We start from the raw sequence: 7,524 nt of genomic DNA, 5'->3' as shown, positions 1-7,524 counted from the left end.
CCTCGTCGTCGTAACCGACGGGGTTTTGATTACCAAAAACAACAAGACAAATTACTCCTAACTTTCCGGAGATTCTTTCCTTCTACGGCCAACAGTAGGCTTTCAACTGGCGGCCACTCTTTGTAAGTATTTCACCGTCTAATTTCTATTCTTCAGGCAAATATAGCGAGCTGTTCCGCAAATCTACAGAGCTTTCTGTTACTTTCTTCGCTTCCTTGTGTATTTTTAGTTTCTTTCGCAATTTAGAGTATGCAAACATTTTTAATTACAATTTTTCCCCCTCACTGCACCATTTTACGTGGTCTGCTACATTTTGCAACACTACCATGCATGTTTTATGCGGTTTAATGAAGTTTATTTTCGCTTATCCTGAATTATTTTCCTTTTTACCTGCTTGCCAGTAACACACATACACACATACACAAAAGCGCGCACGCACCCACACACATACGCACGCCCACCCACAGACATACGCACACACACACATATATGTATCACGTGTGTGTGTATGTATGCACATGTATATTTGAATGTGCAGTCCTACGTGATTGTATATATGTATATCTATCTATCTATCTATCTATCTATCTATCTATCTATCTATCTATCTATCTATCTATCTATCTATCTATCTACGGGGCCGACCTGCCCGAGATGCGGTCAGAGCGACGAAACCGTTCTGCACGCACTCGTTCAGTGTCCAACAATTTCCGACCTGTGGGCTTATGTCGAACAACTGCTGTCACGTGTGGGACGAGTCGGTTTATCAGCTGAGTCTATCGTCAATATTGTCACGCCTCCTTCCTTCAAACGGGAAGGAAGAGCTATTTTCATCATCCTTGTGGCTATGGCGAAAGAATGTATCTGGTGGACGCGTCTGAAAGGATTGGAGACAAACACTTTCCTCTCTGGTCAATCTCTCATCAACTTCTTCAAGTACCACTTGAAAAGGAAAGTGAGAGTAGAGAGGCAAGTTTTGTCTAGCGAATGTTTTAAAAAAAGATGGGTGAATGTAGCAAGAATGGCACGTATGAATGACGAAGCCACCTTGAGCATAGTCCTATGAACCCAGAAATCGAAAACAGAGAGTTGCTTATTTGCAAAAAAAAAAAAAAAAAAAAGAAATATAAAATGTGACTTCATTGACCGAGGCTACCGTGGTCTTTTCCGTAGGCTTTTCTTTCCACGGGTAAACCTCACCTGTCCTCCCCTTTACACTTCATATTGACATTTCTGTGATAACGATCCCTATTGATCATTTTTTCCTCTCCCCCTTTTTTTTTAACCCCCCTTTTTTTTTGTCCTCTTTCTCTCCTTTTACGATCCCTTTTGATCGAAACTCCCCTTCCTTTTTTTTTTTTTTTTTAAACCTTCAAAAGAAAAGCTCTACCTTGTAATTTGTTCTATCTGTGTGCAGCCCTGTGTGGCTAATAAAGAAACATATCTATCTATCTATCTATCTATCTATCTGTCTGTCTGTCTATCTAACCATCCATCCATCCAGCTGACTAGCTAGCTACCTATCTATCTATCTATCTATCTATCTATCTATCTATCTATCTATCTATCTATCTATCTATCTATCTGTCTGTCTGTCTGTCTATCTATCTATCTATCTATCTATCTATCTATCTATCTATCTATCTATCTATCTATCTATCTATCTATCTATCTCTCTATCTGTCTGTCTGTCTATCTAACCATCCATCCAGCTGACTAGCTAGCTACCTATCTATCTATCTATCTATCTATCTATCTATCTGTCTGTCTGTCTGTCTGTCTGTCTATCTATCTATCTATCTATCTATCTATCTATCTATCTATCTAGCTAGCTGTCTTTCTATATCTATTTACACACACATTTATAAATAATGAAGATTTTATTGGGTGACAGTATACAACCACTCTATCGAAGATATTATTATTATTAAGTAATGATAACATTGTGGCCAGCTAGCAAAAAAAGGCAAATAATAAACAAGGGTAGTAGATAGCACCAATTTCGCTAGAAATAGGAGTCAAATGCCACTCAATTAGCCACAAACACTGAAAGTTAACAAGCTGACGAAATCGGGGGAGCGAGAAAAATAGCCAAGATACCAAAGCGAGGGACAATCGCAAATGAAATTGCAAATATACCCATATCACGTGATTTCGAACTCTGAGATAATTCTTTTAGTCCTCCTCAATGGGTCTCGCTGCCTGGGGCTAAACGGTAAGTCGCCTCGTACAAGCTTGTTAAAACTGTTGAGAGGCTAGCGCCAAAATTCAAAAGGTAGTAGTGTATAATTATAAATAATGGAGATATTATTATTATTATTATTATTATTATTATTATTATTATTATTATTATTATTATTATTAATAATAATAATAATAATAATAATAATAATATAGGTGGCTAGTTAGTAAAAAAACCAAAAGGCAAATATATAAACAAGTGTTTGGAGTTAACAAGAAGGAGTGCGGTTGGACATTTATTTTCAATCACTACAATTGTTTCTACGGAATGTCGTTCTCTAGGCGTGCAAGTACTCGCTTGTTCAACCGTTTCCCTGCATTACGAGTAACAATTGTAGCGACTGACTCCAGTTGTTGACTCCAGTTTTTTCAATACATATATATTGATAAAAATGGTAACACAACAAAAGAATGAAAGAGGCCTCGATATTATGTAATTAGAGGAATTTATCTGTAAAAGTAATATGTGACAATTGGCCAGATAACTGAAGAGATGGCGGCGTGGATTTCCATCTCGGCCTCCGAAACTCGGAGTTTTATTATGGCTACCGAATAATTATCACATATTACTTTTACAGATATATATATATATATATATATATATATATATATATATATATATCGTTGTTGTTATGCAAAAGTATTTTAAGTCCGAAACGTTGCTTTTTCAGAAAACGAAAAAATAGTTTCACCATTCCATAGCAAAATCGTTGTGCTTCACTTTGACAATCTTTGATATTTTGTCATCTGAAGCAGCTGGAGATACAATAGTTTGACCAAAAGAACCGGCTGTTGCAAGCAAAAATAAATATTGAAAAGAAAAAAAACGCATTTGGCCAAATTTGGACATACGACAGTTTGACGTAATAGCAACGTATAATGTGTGCATAATGGATAATAAAACGAATGGTTTACACCTGGTAGCTTACTGGTATAGCACGATCACTGGGAAAGTGATCGCTATGCATATGGCAAATGAAATACGAATATACGAGAATTTATCATTAATCACAACAATTGTTTCGACACATCTAGCATCGATCTGTGTTTATTTTTTCGTGTTCCTTTCTGATGAAGAGCGTAGGTTCGAAACGTAAAAGACTGTCTCACCTTCCCAAGCATTAAACTAATACACATGCTTGTTGTTTATACACCTGTCTTCGTCTTTTGTTTTTCTGTAAATTTCAACTATATATATATAATGGAGCGAGCAATTCCTTTTATTTCCTTGATTTACAATTCTTTCATCTCAGATCAATTTCATGTGCATTGTTCTATTATGCAATACTGCATGACACATATCTCATAGACACAAAATGGAAGATTGATTCGTCAACATCATGTATAAAAGTTATTTGAAAAAATAAAATTTCGATTTTGCGCTCATGACACTTCATGTATCTATGGTTGTATATATTATTGTATAATATGGCAAAGCTCAACAAAAGGATCTTCAATGAAACAACTGTAAATGAAATAAAGAACTTTCTCACTCCATTCTACTTGGGTATAATCGAAGAAACACGACGGATTTTCGCGCATTTTCAAGCAAGTGTATGATATAACAAACAATCTCTGGATTATCATCTGTCCGATTGCCTGGACCCAAGAATGAGTTTAATAATGTATACTCCAGGGTTAATGTCCAAAATTTTATTGTTATTGTTATTATTATTACTATTATTATTATTATTATTATTTACAGAGAACAAAATGAGTGAAAAAATAGACATATTTATGCAAATGTTTATATGCAGACATTCTCATACGACCTGTAAGTGAATGTCTATGTTTAATGTTTATTATGCGGGTGTATGCGTATGCTTGCATTTACATTTTTGTACATGAACTCATAATTATAAAATTACTTTGCATTCGTTTTTTTCTTTTTCCAAATATTTTGACTTTACTAAAGATGTATTTTCGTTATAACAATATAACATTTTTTATCACTTATTGTCTCCTTGTTAATTTATTGTTTCAATGTAAGAGACTTTTGTCGAGAAGAACAAAGCCTTACATGTTTACACTCTTTTTTGTCTCTGCTCTCTCCCTCTCACCTTCCTCTTCACTCAAAACATTCTCTCATAAAAAATAAAATTCTCTGTCCTCTCTCCTCCTCTAAACTATATTCAAATACAAGCAAATACCTTTCTGCGTCTTTGATATTTATATCACCTGTCCTCATCTCCAATTCTATATTACCACTCTCTTTAATTTTTTTCTCTTTTTTCAGGTTTTTATGATCTGTTTTCTGTTGTCTGGTATTTGTTTATCGCCCTAATAAATTTTTAATAATTCTAATTCACTTTGAAATTATAGAAGAAAAAAAATCGCCTTTGAAAAACTCAGTGTTTTTCTAGAATATACTCTTGACACTTCTATATTATTCAACAATCCGTTACAAATTATCATTCATATGAAAAGCTCAAAGGTGCGAAATATTTGGCCGTTTCTTACGAACCACTTAAATAAAATAATATTTATTCCGTTCTTATGACACCGGTTTACTTGAAAGCTGCTTTTAGTTCATAACCAGTCTTACAAATGTGTGTATGTGTGATATCTATGTATATAAGTTTATAAACTCACACTCACACAAACATATATGTATACACATTTATTACATATGATAGCATTAGAAATTATTTCTAACGAATATTTGATGCTGCTACAAAAAGATCGACAAAAAGGAACTTTATAACGCTTATTTCCAAAGCTCACGTATATCAATACACATTATGGCTATATGTGCATTTATGTATGTTTTTATGCATGTGCCAAGTCATGAAGGTATTTCAGTATTTAATAAGTTCCATAAAATTCCTTCGAAGTTGACTTTCATCTCATACAAAATTATAAAAAGCAAAATGCAACCGAAGTCACCGAAAAGAATATTAACCAGCGCAAAACTATATCCACTAACAACAGAGCCAAAAGTAAAAAAAATGTGGTCGTCCTAACTGTGGAACATGCCCACACCTTTTGGAGGGTTCAGAATTCCACTTCAAACAAGGGGAAATATTTAAGATCAAATCAAATTTCACCTGTGCCTCGGAAAATCTAATCTATGCCATGGCATGCTAAGGATGTGGTAACCACTATATTGGACAAACAGGAATATCACGCCGTCGAAGAACCACTATCCACAAAGAACAAATCCGAAATTCTTACTTTCCCCTTACATTTCTACGTGTAGTTCTATTTTCTTCTTGTAACATATTTCTATTTTATATATATATATTATATATATATATATATATATATATATATATATATATATATATATATATATAGAGAGAGAGAGAGAGAGAGAGAGAGAGAGAGATACAGGCTGCGTAAGATATTTGAGGACAGATTGTGTTTATGAAAAAACATATATTATAACACTAACTTTATCAAAAAATGCAGTGAGGATAAAAAATAAACCTTCTTTTCTATGATGTTATTCAATAAAGCTATCTTCAGCTTCAACAACTGCTTCTATATGAGATCTAAATCATCTACATGCTCGAATGAAGTGGCCCTGGTTCATCTTGGATATTACTCTGACTATAACAGCTTTCAAAGAATCTTTCGTGTTATGGGCGTGTGTGTTTATGTGTGTACGACGGGCTTCTTTCAGTTTCCGACTACGAGATCCACTTAGAAGTATCTGTTCTGCCCAAAGCTATAGTAGAAGACACTTGCCCTGGGTGCTACGTAGCCAGACTGGACCCAAAACCGTATGGCTGAGAAGCAAGCTTCCTACACACAGCCACGCCTGCGCCTGGATATGTATATATAAATATCACATAACCACATGACCGACCAGGCTATCAGATGTTGTTTCACATCGCTGGTCACAATACCCTTTGCATCGTTTTAGCCTCCGATCACGCTACCCCGCTCGTTAAGCCAGCAGGCCAACATTCCCCCTTGATCGAAAGATGGCCTAGATTATAATTAATCGAGGGGACCCACAAAATGAAATTGATTCTGTTTTCATATTCGAAACTGGGTGATTTGTATTACCTTCTGCCGCTGAAACAATTTACAATTGGAAATGCTAACTTCAATAAGCGTAGAAAATATTTTTGTTGCTGTGTAAATATGTTTCAACGAAAGGTATGCTGTAGAATAACTTCCATCAAAACTTTCGCCAAAGTGTATAACATTCCTGATATTGCTGTTTGGTAAAGAAAACTTCTGTAGAAGTCATTTGCCTGACAAATGCGAAAGTATCTTTCATAATAAATGAACAACAGAATTGTTTTGGACATCGGTTTCGAAACTTCTAGTTTTACTTTCACATTACATATTCATGTTTGCTGTCTATATGGAACAATACCAATTCAAAACACTTTGAGAACCATTTGATGCAGCGATTTAACATCTATTCAATTCCCTCGAGTAAGAAATAATTTCCTTTTGTTATGCGTGCAATTTTTAACAAGGAATTCAAACTGACATCCGAATAACAATGATATAACTCCATAACATTACGACTTCGATGTTGAAGACAAATTGACCAGATGACGAATTGACCTAATGATGAAATGGCCAACGATGAATTGTCCTAGAGTCATATAAACATACCAATACACACACACACACTCACACACGCACATATGTATATAGCTGTATGTGTGTGTTTGATAACTGAGATACAAAGATACAAAGAAATGATGCTACAGTAAGAAATTCTCTACATTTCTCCATGTTCTTTTGCGACAGTCAGCAGGCTATGGCTTGAAAAAAGATGTGGCTGCTATTTCTAGAGGTTCCAAAACCAACACAAAAGCTCCCTCACTGGCTTTTGAGTCTTGTGTAGTACAGTGTAAAGCATTATAATAGCGATAGGCTTTGTTTAGCCCCACGACAGCTCTCATAGAGCAGGCCAACGATCAAAAGCATTCTCGTTATAATCTTTCTCTGTCTTTATAAGGCTTCGACTATCTAGGACTGCATTTTCCTTGATAGACATATCTGCTATTTTTATGATAGTAGATAGTGATTTGATGTAAACTTTTGGCAGCTATTTCTAGCAGATCAGTTGATTATGTTAATCAGTGGTTCTCGGCCGGGGGTCCATATGGCCCTTGAGGACTCCCATAAGATTTTATTGTCAAACTTTATGGACAATAAAATGATTATACTTCTTCTATACACAAAATATTAAAATTTTATATATAATTCTTTATAATACTAAATTATGAAAATATGGTAGGATATTTTTAATATACGGTGAACAGACATATACAGTGAACGGATATTTTTTAATATACGGTGAACGGACATATA

This window comes from Octopus sinensis, linkage group LG12 (genome assembly GCF_006345805.1).
Source record: "Octopus sinensis linkage group LG12, ASM634580v1, whole genome shotgun sequence".
In the NCBI taxonomy this organism is placed as follows: Eukaryota; Metazoa; Mollusca; class Cephalopoda; order Octopoda; family Octopodidae; genus Octopus; species Octopus sinensis.
The sequence above is the reverse complement of the archived record's forward strand: the minus strand, read 5'-3'. Positions refer to the sequence as shown.